A 24,697-nucleotide genomic window follows, 5' to 3' on the forward strand; every position below is an offset into this window, starting at 1 on the left:
GCTACGTTCATTGAGTAAATCAGAATATCATCAAAGAAAACAAGAACAAAATCATCCAAGTATTCTGAGAATGTCTTGCATTAAACGATTGAGCTCGAGCATTTGTCAATCCAAATGGCATGACAGTGAATTTATTTAATTTTCTCATTACCATCTTAGTGAATATGAAACGGTAGAATTTCCTCTCACATATTATCTACTTATTCATTTTTGAAATTTTTATAGAAATTAACAAAGGATTAAAAAGAACCCTTATTTAATTATAAAAATTCTATATGCATCTAATTATGCATAAAATCCAATTCTGATGAAAGTCATACTTTTATCATCATAAAAATCATTTATTTGATGAAAATCACTCTTTTAATATAAAAGAATTTCTTTTATGCATCCATTTTGCATAAAAATTATTAAAAAAACTTTTATGCATACAAATCATTTATGATGAAAATCACTCTTTTAATATAAAAGAATTTCTTTTATACATCCATTTATGCAAAAAAAATCATTTATGTTGAAGATCACCTTTTAATATTAAAAAAATCTTTTATGCATATAAATCATTTATGATAAAAATCACTCTTTTAATATAAAAGAATTTCTTTTATGCATCCATTTAATATAAAAGAATTTCTTTTATGCATCCATTTATGCATTAAAATCATTTATGATTTGAAGATCACACTTTTAATATAAAAAAATCTTTTATGCATACAAATCATTTATGATGAAAATCACTCTTTTAATATAAAAGAATTTCTTTTATGCATCCATTTATGCATAAAAATCATTTATGATGAAAATCACACTTTTAATATATATAAAAATCTTTTATCCATATATTTATGCATACAAATCATTTATGATGAAAATTACTCTTTTAATATAAAAGAGTTTCTTTTATGCATCCATTTATGCATAAAAATCATTTATGATGAAAATCACACTTTTAATATAAAAAAATCTTCTATGCATATATTTATGCATAAAAATCATTTATGATGAAGATCACACCTTTAATATAAAAAAATATTTTATTTTATGCATATATTTATGCATACAAATCATTTATGATGAAAATCACTCTTTTAATATAAAAGAATTTCTTTTATGCATAAAAATCATTTATGATAAAAATCATACTTTTAATATAAAAAAATCTTTTATGCATGTATTTATGCATACAAATCATTTATGATGAAAATCACTCTTTTCATATAAAAGAATTTCTTTTATGCATCCATTTATGCATAAAAATTATTTATGATGAAAATCATACTTTTAATATATAAAAAATCTTTTATGCATATATTTATGCATACAAATCATTTATGATAAAAATCACTCTTTTAATATAAAAGAATTTCTTTTATGCATCCATTTATGCATAAAAAAACATTTATGATGAAAATCACACTTTTAATATAAAAAAATCTTTTATGCATATATTTATGCATACAAATTATTTATGATGAAAATCACTCTTTTAATATATAAAAATATCTTTTATGCATATAAATCATTTATGACAAAAATCACTCTTTTATGATGATCAAAATAAAATTTCAATAAGCTACCTTCTATACATAGAATTTAATTCTAAAGAAAGTGATTCTTTTTTTTTATAAAATATTTTTAGTAAGCATAGGATGAAAAATAACACTTTAAGAATACATATACGATGGGTATTACTCTTTTTGAATAAAAAAAGTAAAACTTATTTTTCACAATTTTAAAAAAATTCGCCATAACCTCCTTTGTATGGCTAACCATTTTTTAATTTTTAATTCTCTAAAATTAATTAGAAGTGTATTTAAATCATTCTAATGTAAACATTTTTTACTTATCAAAGAAAAACATTATGAAAAACTTGATTTTATCCATTAATCATTCATCTAGGATAAAGAATGGTTGGATTTACTAAAGAAGAGAAGGGAATGCCTTTTTTCAATGAGGCATAACATCATATTCATATTAGAGAAGATAAAAATCATAAAAAACCATAAAATGAAATAGAAAAGAGAAGAATCTCCAACTTACAAGGAGAATTTGAGAGCTTTCCTTTGGCTTGATGGTTTGAGGGATCTACTCTTGTTTGAAACAAGAGTGGCCACCAATCTTTAGAAGAGGGAAGGTCAAAAACTAATGAATTATGAGTAAATTCACAGTTTTTGGCTCTTGGGAGAAGTAGGGTAACAGTGCAAAAACACTATTGTGCTTCAACAAAGAGGAAGGCTTCTATTTATAGAAAAAAGTGAGCTTCTAACCAAGCCAACTGATTCTAGAATTTTCCAGATCAGTTTGGTCAATTTTTGACCATTTTTGGGTCAGTTTAGTCCACTTTTTGGATCTAGTTGTTGAAATAGGAGAGAGGAGAGATAAAAATATCTCATTATTTGGGATTTTAAAACTCTCCCACACATGTGAAATAGGCGTCTCCTTCATGAGGGAAATTCCCCCATACTAAGGTGTCAAAAATGCATCATTTCTTCTAAATATCTTTGTTTTTTAACTATTAACCTTGTCCTTCTAAATATCTTTATTTTTTAACTATTAACCTTGTCCTTAGTCAACTCTTCATCTTATGTGAGTATTTACTCATTTTTGAGAGATTTTCCTTTTATTCTTCCATTTATCTTCTCCCTACATTTGGATGAATCTTATTGGTCCATAGGAACCTTAATTTAAAATTTCGAAAAAAACTTGACCCCTAGGATAAGGCCTCTTGAACAAATTATACCTGATTTCTAATGCACCTTCTGAAAATCTTTTTGAACTTCTGTTTCGGGGGAATTTATTTTAATAAGAAGAGATATTTTTCCATCCAAAAATATTTAAAAACTGAATTACCACTTTCTAGAAGATTTTCTCTCTCTAGGCCAAAACTGGTAGAAACAAGATCTTTTATATTTCTGAAGAGGGAATTGATTACAGGGGAAGATGCTGGACATCTTGAGAGGCTGGGGAGGAATCTAACAAGTACCCCACTGCCCAGTCAAGGCCCCAGTCAAGGCCCTACACCACCAGAGGAGCTTTAAGCTGAGGAGGCCAGACAAAAGGCCGAGGAGGAGAAGACGCAAAAGTAGGACTTTTTCCATCAGAATATTTATGAAACACCACCCCCAGAAAGCTTTGCAAACTTCCCCCTCACTTCATAGAAGCAAGACCCTCCTCCCCTCATTCTTCTCATCTCAACACATTGGAGAACCTCCATTGGGCAAGGTCAGGAAGTTCCAGGTCGAGCCAAGCATACACGGAGAGTGTGCATGCGGCCCATGAAGCAGTGCCCAACTTTGCCTTGGATTTTCTCATATGGCTAGGGAGCTGATTACATAGATGACAGATCACATATACTGCCAACAAGAGGTGGCACTATTTCACAAAGAGAGATGTTGCTAGTGGCAAAGGTGCAGGAGCGGTAGGTATCATAAGATCTATACATGGCCAATATAAACAACCTCAAACTGTAGAACATGCTCAATGAGGAGGAGCAGCTTGGGCAGGCAATCAAGAGGATCATAAAACTCCATCATGCTCATGAAGCCACACAGAGGGCCCACCAAGAACTCTCTTTAACAAAGGCCATTGCCAGATACTCCCAGAATAGAGCTCAAGCTGCAAAAGAGGCCCTTACAAAAAGACCCACATGGATTTCTAGAGATACAGGGAGGTCTCGAAGGACACCCTCAACGAGATGGAGGAACAAGTGGATGCAGTAGAAGCCAAAGCCGCACAACCACCAATTGACACCCTCTGCTCCTTCCTCCAGCACCATAGAATGCAAGAAGGTGGATGCACTTATGGATATGGCCACAAATCTTCCCCTTCTTGCCCTCCCCCCACAGAATCCCTTCTAACTCCTCGACGTCCACTACAAGAGTGTCTGGCTCAACCTACACCAGCACAATGTTTTTATGGAACGAGTCCCTCTCCCACACCAAACCTATACCTATATCCTCACAAAATTCCCCCTTGCCAGCATCACTATCATTCCCCATTTTTTCTTCTAGGGGCTTATCTCTTTCGCCCACCCCCACAACTTCTATGAGTTGCCTCCCCACCCTCTCCAAGCCACGCTGATCAACTAGTGTCATCTCCTTAGATTCAGCCAACCAACAGACCTAGCTGATCCTATTAACCTCACCATCCCCACCTGAAGGCATGTGTCCATACCCCTAATCCTCCTCCCAGAGGACAGACGACGCTTTGCAACATCTCCATAGGCTGGCACATGGTCAATTCCGCATACCGCTCCCTCCGAAACAACGAACTTCCTCCATACTCCATGGCTGGGCTACTTATATTCTACCACAGGTGTTATGTGCAAATGGAAGTCATGGAAGCCACAGGAATCTGTCAGTTTGATGACTTGCACATGGCCTTCCCCATGGACTTCACACCCAAGAAAGCTACAGAGGTGGAGGAATTCTTCAGATCATCCCATGGTCCACCAACCAATAGTGAATACAAAGCTCACAACCACAATGGCCATGATGGGGACAATGATAGCCAAGGCCCCACTTCCCTCATCTCCCCCCACATCAACCTCCACCCCCCAGCTCCTCTCACCTAGCACCAGAACCCCCACCCCCACCCCCATCTGGTTCATCAACACTACCCCTCCCTCTTCCCTCCCCAATCCTCTTCGCCCATTCATTTTCCTACCCCACCCCACCCCAACCCCTCACCGTGCCCTCTTTGTCCTTAAATTTGGGCATGCACACCACCTTTCGCAATATCCCTTCCACCTCAGCAAAGCCCCCACCACTCCTTGATGCCAACCTCGCCACAGGAGATTCCTCATCGACTACCCCTCCACCCTCATCACCAACTTATCACCCCTACACCCAACCCTGGAAGAAGGTGAGATTCCACTGCCCACCACTTGAGCATGAGGAGGTCGACCCTTCGCTTAATCCTTTGAACTAGTGGGACCCCCTTGACCAAACGGAGTGCGAGCAGGTGATACAAAGCCCGCTCGGCCCGACAGCTCCAGGCCACATTAATCACCCGCGTCACATATTGCATGGACATCAATGTCCTGCGTTCTTACCTTGAGGCCAGGCATCGAACATCCACCATGACAACGCAAAGGCTATCATCGACCACCCGCCCTGCTCGCCCCATCACATTTAAGCTCATGGGCGAGTAGCCAGCCTAGAGGCACCCCTTTCTTCTCAAGCCATTCATCTGGGAACCAATTGATTGGTTGGGGGCCTCTACTTTGATCAAAGAATCAAACAATCTAGGAGGTAAAATGTGGTTTATGGTCTTTTTTCTTTAATCTCCAATTGTTTCTCTCTTCTCAACTCCTCTCAAGCTTGAGAAGCATTCAATTGAATGGCTTTTTAATACAATTGAAGTTCTTTAATGAATTGTAGTGATAAAACACTAAATTTTCATTTATGCTTAAATTAAAAGTTTTTTTTAAATCATGTCTCTCTCTCCCCCAAAGAATGGTCATTTCTATGACCTATTCTATATTTAAATGATGCTTCTCATGAAGCAATTCTCTAATCTAAAAGTAATTTCTATGCTTGTCAAATTGAGACCAAATAAGTGGCTTTTAATACTTTTATGCTATTTAATTTATGGAAAAATTAGGAATCAAGTCCATAATTGGATAGTGATCCAATTAATGGTTATTCTATCATATGATATTACTAAAATTTATGCTTTCAAAATTATTGAGAATTATCAATAATAGAAGCGGAGCTATGGTAATTTTTTTGAAAAATTAACACATAAATCATTTTCATTCATAATATGAAAAGAGGACTTCCTACCATATTCTAGGATTAATCATCCTAGATTAATTGAATGATTCTCATTATAATCATAAAAAATTTAATTTTTATGTTTATGCGTAAATAGTTAATTAGAAAAAAGAGAAATTTCTAGTAATTCATTTTTATGTTAAAAGAGTAATTCCCATGTCAATGAAAATCCATGTATTCCAATGAAATAAGAGAAAAATTAGGATGCTAAAATAATGTTTATTTTATTTAAAAATTAAAGAAAGATTTTAGTTAAATTTATCTTTTTGCATAGATAAATATAAATAATGAAAAAGAAATTTTCACCATATTAGAATTCAAATATTTAAATGAGAAAAATATAATTTTTAGCATATTGAAATTAATGGGTATTTTATTTAAATTCAAAGATGAATTTTAGATAAATTTATTTTATCTATGAGAAATATTTAAATGTTAAAAGAGGATTTCCTATGACATTTGGAATTCCATCATTTAGATGGGAAAAGAGAAATTCCTGGCATATTGGAATTAATGAGTATTTTATTTGAATTCAAAGATAAATTTGAATTCAAAGATAAATTTTAGATAAATTTATTTTATCTATGAGAAATATTTAAATGTTAAAAGAGGAATTCCTATGACATTTGGAATTCCATCATTTAGATGGGAGAAGAGAAATTCCTAGCATATTGGAATTAATGATAATTTTTATTTAAATTCAAAGATAAATTTTAAATAAATTTATTTTATCTATGAGAAATATTTAAATGGTAAAAGAGAAATTCCTATGACATTTGAAATTCCATCATTTAGATGGGAAAAGAGAAATTCCTAGCATATTGAATTAATGGGTATTTTAATATGAGAAATATTGATGATAAAAGAGAAATTCCCACGACATTGGAATGCAAATAATTAAATGCAAGAGGAATTTCCATGGTATTTGAGATCCAAGAAATTAAATGGAAAGAAGAGAAATTTTTAGTATAATTCAATTTATAATTATTTATCAAAAGTGAAAATATGGGTAGAATTGATTTCTGTAAATTCCATGAATTCTTTTATTCAAAAGAGGAATATTGAATATAATTCAATTGAGGAATTGAGAAGGAATATAGAAATAGTCATTCAAGAAAAGGAACCTTTAATCAGGCCAAGCAATTGGTAGAAATTTAGAAAAAGTCCCATTATCGGCATCAAACTAGAAAAAAGCTATTAAATGGGAATAGCATGTGAATGGATGTGATAAGATGAAAATAGGATGTGATAAGATGTGATGTAAGGAAAATGGATGTGGATGTGAATGATGAGATGAGAGGATATGTGAAAAGAGTGAGATGGGGAGTACATAGATATGGATGTGGATGTGTATGTGTATGTGAAAGAATGGATGTGGATGTGTTTGTGAAAGAATGGATGTGGATGAGAATGAAATGTGATGTGATGTAAAGGGATGTGGATGAGAATGAAATATGATGTAAGGGAATATGGATGTGAATGTGATGAAGATGTGGATAAGATGTAAGGGGATGTGGATGTGAATGTGATGAAGATGTGGATAAGATGTGGTGTGATGTAAAGAGATGTGATGTGATGTGAAATATATGTGGATGTGAAGTAATAGATGTGAATGTATGGATAGATGTGGGTAGTCATACATGTGAGCGATTGGAGGGATGTGGATGAATGAGATGAGATGTGTATGAATGAGACATGATGTGGATGTGATGTAATGTTGATGGGATGAATGAGATATGATGTGGGTAGATGTGATGTGATGTAATGTGGATAGAATGTATGTGATGGGATGGTGATGAGAATGAATGTGATGGATGTGGTGTGATGGATGTGAATGGATGAATGTGATGTGATGGATGTGAATGGGTGGATGTGATATGATGTGAGTCGGAAAAGTATGAATGAATGATATATGATGTGAATGGATGAGATGTGATGTCATGTGTATCAGGATGTGAATGAATGATATGTGATGTGAATGGATGAGATGCGATGTGATGTGAATGATGGATGTGAATGGATGAGATGCGATGTGATGTGAATGAGATGTGATGTGAATGAATGTAATGTGATGTGATGTGGATCAAGACAGATATGAATGGATAAGATGTAAATGAATGTGATATGATGAGATGTGGAGATGGGTAGATGCGAGTGGATGTGATGAGGGTAAATGAGAAAAGATGTGATGAGATGGAAAATGATGTGATTGGATGAGAATGGGTATACATATGAATTGGACGTGGATTAAGTAATGTGGATTGATGTGGAACAATGTGGAAAGACGAGAGTTCGTTATAGAAACTGTATTTATGACCTATTTTTAAATGATTGTTTTATGTCAATAATGCTGGGGAAGCATTTTGACCGTCTTGTGAATGAGGTCATGGAGACCTAACTTATAAAGTTGCAACAGCTGACGGAGAGTCAACGGAGGACGTCTCGCGTAGCAAGGTTCGGCCGAGGTCTTGACCAGCCTTGCTTCGATTTAAATGGTGGGCTTCCGTGGATGAGGGACCAAGGAAGCGGCCTATGAGGGAAGCGCTAGGGACCTGGGACCTGGGACCTGCAAAGGATCCTAGAGGGTGTTGACCATATGGTGCTCGAGCTCTGGGTCACCAAAGATACCCACACGTGCATCGGGGAAGATATTAGAATAAGAAGTAAGAGCTGTTTTTTGAAACCGAGCATGGATCTGGTTGATTGACCTTGCTGGTTTCTCAACGGATGAGTCCATGGCTCTTTTATATGGATTTGTTGGTTGATCTTGCTGATCTTCAAACGAAGATTCCATCTTGATTTTTATAAGTGAATATATTGCCGGGTACTATGAGCTAGGAGCTATCGAAAAGGCCCCTGAGTGGACAGGTGGTAAACGTTCTGGTTGCCAATGATGCCATAGATACACTGATGAAGGAATGACTGGAAATTAGGATTCAACAGGATATTTTGGAGGATTATGATCACTGACACTATGGTTTCATTAAATGATTGTTTTAAAGATAGTTGAATCTGTGAAAAAGGTAATTTCATATTGGGTGTGTAAGTGGTGTGATTGGCGTTAAATTTGCATGAATATCCGCTAAGGGGCCTAGGAACTCTTTTCCCTGGTACCCAGGACAAAACCTAACCAAATTCCTAATTGGATCCCATCACTACAGTGGTTAGGCGGTTGGCTAACCCATGGGATTGTAGGCTGGACTGATGGATCCATAAAATGAGACTCAATTCTGTTATAGTACGATAGATGAAGTAAATCCTGGATAGTAATTGTTCTATGGAAAAAGAATCAACGGCTGTCTCTCGATGGGAAAAAAAGCATTGGTTTCTATGATCCAAGTGCAAGTTTCTTCCTTGATCTGACCAAGTGACTCACAGGTTCGATCGGATCAGTTTGGTCAGTATAATGACCTTGACTATGTTAGAGTACAAATATCCTAGAGGAATCTCCTGTGCTTTTCGGTAGGGGGAAGATAATTTAATGGTTGGATGTTTCTCAACCGACTTTGGTCTTCTATGCTTGTTTAGCATGTTTAGTGTAAGCTTGTTGAGCCTTTAGAATAGACTCATGAGCTTCAGCCAAAATATTATGAGTCATGACAAAATCATCAGCCGCCCGCCACCGCTAAAACTTCATGAGAAAGTCTAGTAATTGGAGTTGGAAGTTTCTTACCATAGACAATCTCAAAAGGAGCTTTGCCAGTGGTTGTATGAGGTGTGTTATTATATGCAAATTGTAAAAGATGCATAGGGATACTTAGTGGTATCATAGTATAGGGGTACTTATATTTGAAGAATAGGGGGAAGCACAAAAATCCAAAGGGTAAACTAGACAAGACTCAAGAACTCATGGAAAAAAAGCTTGAAGGGTTATGGGAGTTTTTTGAGCCATTCCATGGAAATTTAGATGAAGGGCTATGGTTTAATGTCAACTTTAGTTCAAAAACCACCTCTATCAAAACAAAAACCATCCTTCCTCTTGCAAAACCACCTTTCTCAATCTTCAAGCCCTTCAAGATCCATCTTAATGGATGAAATTAGCAAGTTAAGAGGAGTATTACTCTATTTTCAAAATTGCTAAGGGTTTTGTATGCTCTAAATCCATAATCAAAGGTAGGTAATTATCCATAATCAAAGGTAGGTAATTATCCATAAATCAATTGAGGAAAAAAAACACATATTACCGATTATGGTAGAAAATAGAGGGATTAAAGCTTAAAACAAGAGAGAAGCCTAAGCATTCAAAGCTAAACAAGAAAATCAATTTCAATTTTCTTCTCTCCCTTCCACCGGGCAGCGCGACGGCCATAGCCATGGGCGTGCTTTTTTTCTCTTTTGTTTCTTTCTCTCAACTACACTTAGTGCTGTTTACAAGCGTGGAGAGGCTTGTTTTAAAAGCTTTGCTATAAAGCTTTTGTTAAAGCTTTAAAAAAAGCTTTCCAAGAGATGAGATAGTGTAAGACTTCAAAAGATCTAAAATAGTGTTGTTAATGGCCTCAGTTTAGTTTCTCGATGATATGTAGAACTAAAATCAATCTTTGTGCCTAAGTTTGAAAACAATGCCATCTAAAAATGATTATAAAAATAAGAATCACGATCTAAAATAATAACTTTAGATAATCCATAATTTGTGAAGACAGTTTTGATAAACAATTGTGCAGCATATGAAGCATTCAATGTTTTATGACATATAATGAAATAAGCTTGCTTACTAACCTATTCACAATTGTCCATATCATATCATTTTGAGAAGATATGGTAGGTAAACCAATTATAAAGTCCATAGAAATTTCTTCCCATGGTGCCACTGAGAATAGGTAAAGGCATGAGTAGTCCATACTGTTTTCCTTGGGGTCTTTTAACTCGTTGACATATCACACATTCCGATACAAAAGAAGCAACATCATGTTTTAATTGTGGCCAATAAAAAGTATTCTTCTATGGTACGAAGAGTAGTGAGAATTCCAGGATGACCAACATATGGGGAGATGATGCATCTCTTCAAGAATAAAAGATCTATAAGGAAGTGTAATGCATAAATGCTTTTGAAAGAAAATGAAACCATCATTATATGAATAATCATGAAGAGGCAACCAATTATTAGTTTCTAACTTATGCCAAACATCAAAAAAATAAGGATCTATAACATATGAATCATGCATATCATGCAAAGAATGAATGTCAAGCACTGCAATGTTAGAAATAGAAGATCGTCGACTAAGTGCATCAGCCACTACATTCTCTTTACCAGGTTGATATTGGATAAGAGGATGAAAAGTCTGAATAAAAGATGCCCATTTAATATGGTGATTTGAGATAAGAGATTGATTAAGAAAATATCTAATACTTTGTTGGTCGGTCTTAATCATAAACTCAGAACCCACAAGATAATGTTTCCACATGCATAAGGCATGGTCAACTGCTGCTAATAACTCCTTGTCGTATGTACTATACAAAAGTTCAAAAGGTGTCAATTTTCTACTCTCATAAGCCAAAGGATGTCCATCCTACATGAGGACTGCACCGCTTCTTGAGCCACTAGCATCAATGACTACAAGGAAGAACGATCGAGTAAAGTCTGAAAGTTGGAGGATAAGGGCATGAGTCAACAAATATTTTAGTCTATCAAATGATTTTTGTTGGCTTTCACCCCATCGAAAAACTAGACCTTTCTTAAGCAACATTGTCAAAGAAAGTGCTATCAATGAGAAATTACGAACAAATTTCCTATAAAAACCAATAAAACCAAGAAAAGATCTAACTTCTTTAACACATGTTGGAGTAGGCAAAGTCTCAATTACTTTTACCTTTTTTGGATCAACTTTGATACCTTCACCTGAAACAATGTGGCCTAAGTACTCAATTTCAAATTGCAAAAAAAGTCTTTTATCCAAATTAGCATAAAGTTGATTTTCTTTAAGAAGATTAAACACTAATGCAAGATGCTCTTCATGTTCGACATGATTCTTACTAAAGACAACAAAATCATCAAAGAAAACAATGATGCAATTATGATGGTCAAGAAATATACGATTCATCATGCGTGCAAAAGTAGCAGGTGCATTAGTTATTCCGAAAACAAAATCATCAAAGAAAACAATGATGCAATTATGATGGTCAAGAAATATACAAAGACTTCTAATAAATCATGTCTTAGGGTCAAGTCCATCTTTGGGCAAATCAATGTAGCTGCTAGGTTCTTCTTAAGGAAGAAACTTTACAGGATGGAAAAGGATGACAAAACTAGTGTTTCTTCTCATGTCAATGACATTAGATGTATGATTGATGAACTCACTAGTGTGTAGGTGTTACCATTAATAAAGAGGAGGCCATGTATGTGTTGCTTCTCATGTCAATGACATTAGATGTACCATTGATCAACTCAATGGTACAGGTGTTACCATTGATGAAAAGGAGGCCATCTATGTGTTGCTCTCTAGCATGCATGCCTGCTTGTTATGAGAGCAATGTGCCACGGTGATAGCCAATCAAACAAATCATAATCTTACCTTAGTGACTTCTACCCTCATTCTAGAGGAAACCCGCACGGAGGGTTCCAAAAGAGAAGAAGAACAAGGCTCCTCGAACTTGCTACTATTGCAAAAAGAAGGGCCACATCATCAAAGATTGCTTCAAAAGGAGGAAGAAGGATGAAGAGGATAAAGAGAAGTATAAGATAAAGCAACCAGAGAATGAGGTGGCAAACTTAGCAGTTGTTATGTATGACATTTCATAGCTCGTGGGGCATTTTTTATCTTAGTGATGTCTTAGTCATCTTTATCTTATTGGTAGATCTGATCCAAACACACCCTACATAGTATGGATGCTTAATCAAGGGAAGGTGTTAGAAAATATGTGATCTAGCATCCATTCTTAGTGTGAGATCCTTAGTAGTACCTTAGAGTGTCTTGTTCTAAGGTTAGAAGGCTCATTTACTAAAGTAACTAAGTGTAGGTCTAGTAGATACTTTCCCTTGATTGAGGTATCACCTTTTAGGTGAGATTGGTGAGAAATCTAAGGGAGGTGGAGAGATTCAAGGGCTCTAGGCACCCCCCTCTCTTGAGCCTATATAAACAAGGCTCACTACTCATTCTCATAGGACTAAGTGGAGAGAGTAAAGCCCATGCTTTGTGTACTTGCTTAGTAGCTAATATACTAAGTGGTCCTTTGTGGAATACTCTCTTCTTTTGCATTTTCATTAGCATGTGTTTATGTGATGCTTAGTGGTGACCCTTAAGTACATTCCATTGCTCATTGGTCACATCTCATCTTTATCTAATTGGTTGCACGTGTTGCTCTATTGGTGTGAGTTTGTTTATGTGATAATCATCTCCATTGTCAAGCCTAAGCTCACACCATGTCTTTTAATAGGAAAGACCAATAAGGACCAAGCCAAGTTGGCCAAAAGCTGGCCAGAGTGGAGGCCAGGTTAGCGGTTCATGATGGAATACCACCCTAGTTATGTACAAGCTTGATGCTTTAAAAAATGGATGAACGGGAAGAACATGCCACATATGAGCTCAGAGAGTAGCATGGGAGGAGTACCTTAACAAGCTCAAAGCAATATTGGAAGCCCCCTCCCCCACTTGTAGAAATTGTTTATAAGAAAGATGGCAAGAATCCAAACAAGGGCCAAGGAATAGTAGGAGAGAGCACACCCAGTGCATACAAAACCATGAGAGGATTTGGGGAAAACCAAGCAACCTGTCTCCAAGGAGGGTCTTAGTCCAGAAGCCCTAATAGTCTTAAAGAACAAAACAAATAGTTGTGGGAAAGAAATGTAAGACAAGAAAGACAAGTTTCAAAATATGAAAGAAAAGGTAAAAAGGAAACCATACTAGGAAAAGACTTCTAAGAGGGGGCTAGTGCTCAGTACGAATACCCTAATAGATGATATACTTGAGAAGGAGATGAGAGAGAACATGATGGGCATTACCAACAAATAGCTAGAAGAGAAGGAAACCATACTAGGAAAAGACTTCTAAGAGGGGGCTAGTGCTCAGTACGAATACCCTAATAGATGATATACTTGAGAAGGAGATGAGAGAGAACATGATGGGCATTACCAACAAATAGCTAGAAGAGAAGATAAACAAAGAATAAGCACTCTAGACTCACATAGAGGAGCTAGTAGATTAATTGAGGAGTTCAAAGAGCAATAAGAAAAAGACACAAAGGCCATCAAAGAGATGAAGAATAAGGCTAAGGACAACCCACCTATGTGCTAAAAAAAAAGAAGTTGCTAAAGAGTAAACTGCCAAACTCATGCAAGTCTAGGCTGAGCTAGCCAAAAAAGAAGCAGAGATACAATAGAAGATTAAAGACAGCACAAAGAATAATTACAAACAAAGGGGATGAATTAAAAATCAAATTTCAGGAGTGGTTCACAAAAGAATAGGAGAGGCAAAAGGGACTCTATACAAGAGGACAAAAATAGATTACTTGTGGACCTCTAATCAGAAAGAAGATATGGACAGCGTGCAAGCACATTAGGAACCTAGTGCATAGCACCACGTAATGAGAGTTGGAATAGTAGCCCAAGGGACAACTGAGAGGGAATCAAAGAGTTCCTAGTAGAGAATAAGGAAACTTTGATTGTCGAAATAGGAACAGTTGTGGGGCCATTCGGAAGATCCATTCACCCCAAAAGGGACCAAGCCCCACTAGCACCAAGATGATCCGTGGAATTGGTTTTGCCTGAGTGAGGTGTTAGAATCTCATATAGAGATCAATACAGTTAGGGCCCCTCACCAATGGACTGTCCTGACTTACCCCCAAAGAATATCTAGCCGAAATCACAAGGTATGCGGTCATGCGGCTAGAGCTAAAGCTGGGGGGATAGGATGTAGAGGCAAGACCCTATAATACACATATATATTGATGATGCCATCACTCCTAAACTCTCAATACCCTATGCCTTTATTTCTCGCTCTGCTGCATAGGTGGCTGTGCGCATACCATGAATAGAGCAAGCTGGTACTACCCAAAGTCCAGAATCATAGGGTGTGCTACCATACGGTTAGAGCTAGAGCTACGGGGATATGAGACAGAGGCAGGACCCTATAATGCACATCTATATTGATGATGCCATCACTTCTAAACTCTCAGTGCTCTATGCCTTTTGTCGCCGCACACGTGGTTGTGGACACCATGAATAGAGCAAGCCGTTCTTGAAGGCCAGAATCATTGAAGTGGATTTCCAGAGGCTAGAAGAAAGGGCAGGACTAGGGTACGTACATCTTAGTAAAAGGCAAAGGGAATATGGCACCAAGTATAATCCAATCAAGTCCAGATAACTTTATCGGAGATCCAAACTTGGTCATAATGTTCTCATAGATAAACTCAGCTAACTGACTTGGTGTGGTTGAGTTGTCTTTAAGTGCCTTGGTCTCTACCCATTTTGTGCAATAGCTTGTTGTCACCAATATGTATTGATTACTAGTTTTCTGAGCTCAAAGATCTACCTTACCAATAAAATCAAGTCCCCATTTTATTAATGGTTCTAATGGTGAAATAGAATTGTGTGGCATCTAATGGTTGACCTAATCTCTCGCACACATCACATTGTTTTAAAAAATCACAATATCTTTCAGCATTGTTGGCCACCAACAAAGTCATGCATGTATGATCTTCTTCCCTGTGAGGTCACCTCCAAAGTGACCATCATTGATCCCTTGGTATGCCTCAATCAATATACCTTGCTGCTCATGATCTAGGAAGAGTATGTGGTCAATTCTCATTCTACAAAGCTACTCAACTAATATAATTATGTACATTCTTCTTTTCAGTGCTAATTTTTTATGTTGTTGATCTTTGGACATGCTGTTAATCCCATTTGGATTAACTCCATGATCCTCAATTGAGGACATTAATAAGTGTTATGTAAAGGCACTATAAAGGTTGTACATCATGAGACATTGGCCACTAGTTAGTAAGTTTTGGCACCCAAGTGTGAATAAGGGCCAATTGTATATAAGGTATTTTCTCATAATGAAAGAACACAATCCCCTTTGTGCTATTGAGAGATCTTCCTTTGTACTTGTGAGAGAGTGAGGAGTGAGAGCATTCTAGCATTGTGCCTCTCTCATGTTTGTGTGGTTATGCTTGAGAGAGTGAGAGAGAGTGTGATTGGCCTATGTGATGGTGTGAGCAACTCCACGGTGACAATGTGGAGGTGGAGCTTGGAGTTTGCAGCATACATTGGCGAGCTTGGAGGCTTCAAGAGACACGAGCTCGAAGCATTGGTAAGTACCCCACAACGGTTGTGTCTCATTGCTCATCCATTAGGTGAATGTGTAGAGTTCCCTCTTGGAGGTGTGGTTGAGCATAACATTTTTTGTGCCGCTCTGCCGGGGAAACACCTTTGTTTCTTCCATACTCTTTGAGTTTCAGCTCCCATTGCATAGTATTCATTGTTGCCTTTACATTTTGGTAATGCATTGTGTGGAAAATGGAAGGATAAGGTGTGTGTGGTTGAGAAAAAAAATTATAGTTTTGATGCTGTGAATGTTGTGGAAAGTAGTTTAGGAAAGGATTAATTGGTTATTCTTGATAAGTTTGATGTTAGCACCACAAAAAAACACCAACGTGAAGAAGCAGGTTGTGTGTTGTTTTCTTCTTTTTTCAAAAATTCAACAAAATCAAAAACATAAGGGACCATTGATTGAGCCAAGAACTTGCATTTCATTCCCTAAAAATTGGCACAATCTAATTTTCATCAATTGGATAAGTATTATGCACCCAAGGCTACAAATTACCGATACGGAAAACTTCACGTGAAAGTGTAAGAAGTTGTTCACGACGTGAACCATTTTCCTGCAATTTCATGCCGCGAGTCGCTCACAAAATCAACGTCGGGATTTTAGCCAGAAATCATGGGATTACATTCCAAAAATAGAAACCCTTATCCTAACACCTTTGACATGATTCATTCCACCAGAAATTGGATCACGTGAAAGTGTAGCACACTTTCACAACGTGAACCGTTTTTGAAGTAGTTCACGACGTGAAACACTTTTTGTTTTCACGACATGAACTTAATCCTGCTATTTCACGAGAAGACCAAAACCAACGAATTGACAAAACTAAGGCTGTGAGGGTCAGATAAAGAAGGAATTTAATCTTAAGGAGAAAGATTGGATCACGTGAAAGTGAAGTAGACTTTCACGACGTGAAACATTTTCGAAGTAGTTCACGGCCCGTGCATCCCCACACTCCCATGCATCCCTGTGGATACCACTCGTGCATCCCCTTGTGCATCCCTGCACTTCGAGCATCCCCACACTCCCGTGCATCTCCGTGGACACCACTTGCGCATCCCCCTCGTGCATCCCCACACTTAGTGTATCCCCACGCTTCCGTGCATCCCCGTGGATACCACTCGTGCATCCCCCTTGTGCGTCCCCACCTTTTGCATCCCCATCCACTCACCATGGACCCCCTCATACATCCACATCATGCATTCCCCCTCATGCATCGCCATCATGCCTTTCGTGGACCCTCTTGCACATCCCCACACCCACCATCCCTTGCACCCCAGCCTCACATCCCACAAGCGCACCCCCCCACCTTGCGCATCCACACCACACAACCCAACAAAAAAAATATTTAAAAAACCTGCCTCGTGCACCCCCCACCGGCCACTTGCGCACTCCTTACCCCTCTTTTTCGCACTGCCCCCTTCGCACCATCATCTCTCACGCATCCCCAAACTCCATTGCATACCTCCATTGGCCTCTCCCTCGTGTATCCCTGAACTACCCCCTCCCTCATGTCATGCCTCATCCTCACACTCCAACCCCTTGCACACCCTCTCCCTCACCTCTCTCCTCGTCTCTCATGCGAACTCACACCTCACACCCTTCGCACCCCGCTACCCCCTTTGAAGCCTCATCTATCGTGCATCCCCACCCTACCTCGCATATCTCATGGGCCCCCCTCTCGTGCACCTTTCAACTTCCCCCTCCCTCGCACCGTGCCTCATCCTCACATCCCAACCCGCCCCTACGCCCCTCGCGCACTCTCTCCCTCACCCCTCCTCGTCTCTCCTTCGCACCCAAACCACCAGCTGCCCCCTTTGCGGCCTCATCTCTCGTGCACCCCCAACATCTCTCGCATACCCCATGGGCCCCACCTCTTGTGCGCGCTAAACTGCCCCCCTCTATCGTGTCGTACCTCCTCCTCACATCCTGACCCCCTTGTGCACCCTCCTCCGTGACCCCAATCCTCCCCTCCTCCGTGACCCCTCCTCCGTGACCCCAATCCTCCCCTCTCTTGCGCACCCCACCACCGTCCACCATCTTACTAACTTTGCCCCTTCTTTTACCATGGATTCCTCCGACCCCCTCAACCACTCCATCCTGAAGCCCCCCCTGCCCCCTTTCTCCCCATCCGTGTGGGCACCCCAGCCACACCCTGTGCCAGAACCTGCCCACTTCACTCGTGCTTCTCGTCCCCCTGCTGTCTCTCTCATCTCCATCACTTCCGACAATGACCTGCAAGTGGACAACCTCCCCATATCTTCTTCACCCACCACCACCCCCACCAACTCCTCTCCCTCTGCTCCTGATGACGGCTCCGAAAGTGAGGCCGCCGATGATCCCACTTATGTTCCTGTTGCCCATACACACCCTCCATCTACCTCTTCCAATACCCTTCCCTTCGTGGTCACACCCTTCCCTATCACCCCTCACCACACCTCCCACTGCTATTCCTTTCGAATTAACTTCCATGAGCCACACCTCTTTCCATGTCCTCCTATCACTACTCTCTTCAATTCCAATCAGCTTGCTTCTCTTGGCCTAACCGGTCTCGCATCCTTACCCCTTCCAATTGGTGACCCCTCTCTCTGCGCATCCCTTATCCGTAATTTTCCATCTTTCCATCCTTCTCTCCTGGATCGCCTCTCGGCCTAGCACATCACTACCCTCCTTGGTCCCCCACACTCCTCCATGGCCCACCGCAATTCCACCACCATGATTACCAGTAGATCGTCCACTGAGCTCAGTGCTGCCACCATCTCCCTCCTCCAAGGTTCTGGTTCAGTGCTACCACCATCTCCCTCCTCCAAGGTTTTGGTTCCTCTCCACCCAACCCACGCAACCTCCACCTCTACACCTTTTTCCACTACTACTTCCTCTTCCGCAAAATCCCTTCCACCCCCCGCGCTCTCATCTCCACCCACTTCATGGAGGCTTTCTATAGCCTCTGCACCGCCACACCCTTTCCGGGCAAATTTTGTCACTTCCGCATTTGGTACCACACTCCAAATGGCTCAAACTTCTCCTAGGGCTTCATTCGCTTCACTGCCATCCTTCTCTGCCTTGCCCACATAGGCAGCATCCCTTCCCCGCCCTCCATCATCAGCGCCATCGGATTTGGGCAAGGGTACGTCAAGATTCCCCTCACCCTCGCCAACGCCGACGTCACAATTCCCCTCACCCTCACCAACACCAACAGCCCACCCCTTGCAACCCCATGGTCACCTTTGCTTCCTTCTCCCCCACGGTTGCCGCCACCACCATCTTTGGGTCCTGGATATCCACCGCTTCCACCTCCATCGCACATGGCACCACTACGTGCACTCTTTCCATGCCTATTATAGTTTGTGCCCCTGCCTCTTTGCCACCTCCGACTGTTACCCCCTGCCTATTATAGTTTGTGCCCTTGCCTCTTTGCCACCTCCGACTGTTACCCCCACTCCACTACCCTTCGATCTCGAGCTGCTTCCTTCACTGGAAGACATCCCCTCCTCGCCATCCTCTTCCCCTCCAACTACTCCTTGCCCCACCGTATGTGTCGACAGTTCCCTGGGCCTCTCCACCCATTCGCATGACACCCCACCCTCCCCATCCTCTTCTGAGACCCCCTCTTCAGCTGGTACTCCCACATCCTCTTTTGAGACCCCCTCTTCAGCTGGTACTCCCACATCCTCTTCCTCGTCCTCATCACATGCCCATAGTTGCTCCCCTTTCAATGATTCCACTCCAGACCCGCCTTGAAACATCCTGCCCTTCACTCGACTGCCCCCTCTCTCCCTGCCTCGCCCTGCTCGTTCTCCCGGTGCCTCGTTTGCTCCTTCGACAAACTCTCCCTATAACCTACTAAGGTATAGCCACAACCATGCTTCCTAATCCTCACAATGAAACTAATAGTGAGCGTACATAATCCAATGGTGCTGCTCCTCCACCTCCAATAGGTTCTACAAATGAAAGAGCTCCACCTCCTCTAGCTCCAAAGGGTTCTCCATGGCCACCTCATAGAAAACAAAGATGGAGACGAGGCACCGTCCACCTCTTAGAGATAAGGAAGTATTAAAAGCCCACGGAAATGATTATACCAAAGGCACCTTTCACAAGGCTAGTTAAGGAATTGATGTAAGATCTTCAAAGGACATCTGCAAATAGGTACTATACACAATATCACAATAACTCATCGATCATCTGAATAGGTGTTGCATGACGAATGAAGATCAATACAAGGATGCAACAAAAAAGACACTTAGGGCTCTTGAAAAGAGTTCCAAGTTGTAGATGAATGTGGAAGAGGGCTTGACAATAATCCCACATGGGAACTTTTGGGAGTTCTAGAATTTTTGTATAAAAGGTGGCCCATTTGAGAGCTAGAGAGGACTCTTTGGTCATTTGGTTGAGAGGCTCATAGAGAGAGCTTGCTCCATAGCTCCATCTCATGTGCTCTCCCACAGCTCTCCATCTCATGTGCTCTCCCACAGCTCTCCATCTCCATTCATGCTTCAATCTTGTACTCTCTATTCTCTACATTTTCAATGATATGAGGTTTTGGTCTACACACTTGCTAATCTAGATTTCTTAATGATGTTTTGATTTGTGAGTTGTAGAGTGCTTGTGATGAAGCTTGTGCTTGAAATAATGTGTAGTTGAGGCTTGTGTGATAGCTCTTTGCATATTAGGTTCCTTGCATAAGTTGCATTTGTGTGCTTATGTGTAGCCTAATCTTGATGCTTTGATTATGTAAGATTGATTGCTTGAGTGATGAAGAAGGATTGAGTAGGACTAGAAGTCATTACTGTGTGGTTAACTCTTCTTCTCCCATTCGAGATAGCCTCTATGCGCTAACCGGGTTGCATTCACGGATTGACAAGTGTGTGGGTTGGAGTGTAGCCTCCGCTATGCTATGATGTCCCAAACAATGGCGCCGCTGCCGGGGAACGCACACCTAAGTTAGTGAAGAGTGTTAACCATTACTTCTTACTAAGTGCTCCATTGATTGCAAAATCGTGGATTAGGGTAGATTAGAGTAGAGTTTGCAAGGGCATCGAGTGTGTGATCTCAAGGGCGCCTTGTGTGTTTTCGGTTTTTTGATTAGAAGCAAAAAAAATAAAATTTATTAAAACCTCATTGCGGTAGAGAAATCTCGCCACTAATCAGATTTAAGTACTTTCTGTTTTTGTATTTTTGACGGGGTTGGCGAGAGATAGGTAGGAAGTAGTGGAAGCTGCCTTCTTTCTTTTATTGTTTTGTTGTTTTGTTGTATGGTGGGTAGGCGTCTGCAGCAAAGGTAAATAGATATATATATATATATATACATGCATCTGTAAGGCTGCCAGTTGAAGTGCAACCAAAGGCAGCAGACTTGTTGAAGGGCCGTGAAGCGGACGAAGGCGTGGAAAAAAAAACGTTAAAATAATAATTATTAAAAAAAACAGCTGCTGCTGCAGGCAGTGTAGTCGGGGCTACAGCAGTAGTAGTGGAGACGGCGGCACTGAGGCGAGTAGAAGTGAGAAGGCAAAGGCATTGCAGTGAAGGCGGCCTTTAAAATATATATATATATATATATATATATATATATATATATATATATATATATATATATACTTTTATATACTGACGTGAGCAGCCCTGCAGAGGGTGGCGTTGGCTGCATCGAGCACTGCAAGTACCGAAAGCGGGTAGAAGGAGCAAACAGCGTTGCTGTTGGAGGCGAAAGTGGGGGGCAGCGTTGACCGGGGAGGAGGCGTGAAGAAGGTGAGTCGACCGCCCTTTTTGGTTTAGTTTAGTAACGAAGGGGTTCGAATCCCCTTCGAGAAGCGCTGCAAGGAGCGAACAGGGCGAGCGTTATAACCACCATGGGGTGACAGGGATAGAATCCCCGCGTTGAGGCTAAGCTATATCCGAGCTATCTCCCATTGATCGAAGGATCTGAGATCCACCGAAGTGCGAGCCTTCCGAGCATGCACAAGGAATGTCTATTTAGAGCCAAGCCAACACTGACTTCCCATCCCAGCGCATTCGGATAGATCTGAGTATCAGTATAAAACCTCAGGAGCTTAGCTCAGTTCGGGTAACTATCAAAAAGAAGGGCACTTGGCCAGTGGCGCAGCAGTTGGGTAAGCAAAGAAGTTGGGAAGGCGACTGACGGGTTGGTTGGCAGACAAGAAGAAGGTTGCAGTGGTGGCCGGCCGGATCAGGTGTGGTTAAGCACCAACAGCAAGAAGGCGGTGCATTGAAGGCGCCAGCGACAATTCCGGTGAGCGGCGAGCGGTGGAGCGTGGAGGATAAGGTAGGTGAAATTTTCCATTTTTTTATTTTTCTATTGTTATTAATTTTTCATGTTTTTTTTGTATTTTTAAATAAAAAAACAAAAAAATAATATTTTTTTATTTAAAAAAAGAGAAAAAGAGATTTAAAAAAAAGAAAGAAAAAAACAATTAAATTTTAAAAAAAAAGAGAAAAAGAAATTAAAAAAAAAGAAAAAAACAATTAAATTTAAAAAAAAGAGATAGAAAAAAAACCCATAAAACAATAAATTTATTTTTTAAAAAAGAAAAGAAAAAAAACAATTTTTATTTTTTTGAATCCATTGTTCATTATGTAAATTTTTGCATAATTAAAGTAGCTTGCATTTTTTATTTTTATTTTTTTTAGAATTTTTGTAATTGATGCATCATTAGTAAATTCATATTTTTTGTAATTAGGCACGAAATTTATTAGTTTTTTTTTAAAAAAAAAACAAACAAACAAACCAACCAAAAAAAACAAAACAAAACAAAACAAAACAAAACAAAAGGAGAAAAAAACAAAAGAAAACAAAAGAAAATTTAAAAAAATTATAAATTAAGTGTGTTTAGGAGTCTATTTTTTGCATATTTTGTAATTCTTCATTTTTTTTAATTTTTTGCATAATTAGTGTAACTTGCATTTTTTTTAGTTTTTGTAACTTTGTGCATAATTAGTATTTTTTTAGTGTGATTCATAATTTTTGTGTTTTAAAAAAAAGTAAAAATCATTAAAATCATAAAATCATTAAAAAAATCATTTAAAAAAAATAGGATAGATAGTTACGCCACACATACTCCTTTTAGTTGTATTTAGTGATTAGGTAGGTTAAAATATAAATATATATATATACATATATATATATATATATTATTTTAAAAAAAACAAAAACAAAAACAAAACAAAAACAAAAACAAAACAAAACAAAAACACATAAAAAAAACCAAAAAAATTTGACCTTATACACTTGCGGTCGGGACGTCTTGTAGATTCTGCCACCATAGGGCCTAGGGCACCTTCTAGAGTACCTACGCAAGAAAGTGGGACCCAATCGGTAGGCAATTTGGCAGATATTGCTGAAACCCTTTCTGAATCCCAATCCGATACCCTTTCCTCCAGAACAACTAGTTCATTGTCCATGGACAATCTAGGGCCGACAAATAGTCATCCCGTAGCCCCAAATAGGACACCCACAAGATCCTTTAATCCATTTGAAGCCGACACCATGGGGTTAACACTCAATGTAAGACTCCAATATGTCTACACGAATGCTCAAGGAGCTGAGATTTTTAGGGATCCACAACAACGGTATCTTGTTAAGATCGCAGATATTTTCTCAGAATTTGATAGAGCACCTCTAGTCAATGACCAGGGTAACATGTACATGGGTGGAGATGGTGTTCGCTACGAAGTCACCTACCATCCAGAAAAGGTAGACAAATTAGGGGAGCTCTCTAAAACCGAGTTCTTAGACTTATCACAACTTTCCAGAGCAAGGGAGTCTAGAGATTATTGGCTCATTGAGCCGGACATGCCTGGACCATCCAATGCCCAGTCCTCAAAGCCATCCATTGATGATTTACTTCTTGTAGATCTAAATTTGGAAAGGGATAGGAAAGGCAAGAGCAAAATGGATCAAAAGGGTGGTGTTTCTACCCTACACAAGCCACATTCAAAATCTACTCTTGAAGCTCCAAAACAAATGATGTGGATAATTGATGAGTACTCAAGTGATGTGGATAATTGATGAGTACTCAAGTGAGGGTCATGGCTGGCATGTTCCAACTACTCTAGTTGCCGCTCAAAGAAGGCCGGGCAAGAAGGAATTATCAATGTGGCTACCCAAAGATGCGTACAAACTTGTACCATCTAGTCCAGTTGCCAAACCTCCTAAAAAGCACATCATTTCCAAGCCTAAACCTCGGATTGTTACTCGATGGGTCCCAAAACATGTGCTCAAAGCACAAGGCTATTATGAGGGTGCAACAGCAATTTGGCTTCCAAAATGCCATGCTTTGCTAGGGGTAAAAGAGTGTTTCAGAAAGATTCCAAAAGCCACCCTTGATTATCCATATCAGTGGGTGCAAAAGAAATCAACACCAACTCTTCAAGAAAGAAAAGGTGGCTGTGATAGCACCTACAAATCTACTTGTGTTGATCTTCCTAAAACAAGTCTTGAAACACCAGTTGTCCCAATTTCTCCTTATTACCCAATTCCACCATCAACATGTGTACCTCTAAGACACATCCAACTTCACATGAGTCTCATTTGATCATAGATTCTAGCATTTCAATGACAATCCTCTTATCTTGCTCAAATTCCAAGACAATTGCTAAAATCCCCACCTAAGAAGGACATACCAAAAATTAAAGATAAGGCATTAA

This window comes from Cibotium barometz, chromosome 16 (genome assembly GCF_041138505.1).
Source record: "Cibotium barometz isolate CiBa-2024 chromosome 16, ASM4113850v1, whole genome shotgun sequence".
NCBI lineage: Eukaryota > Viridiplantae > Streptophyta > Polypodiopsida > Cyatheales > Cibotiaceae > Cibotium > Cibotium barometz.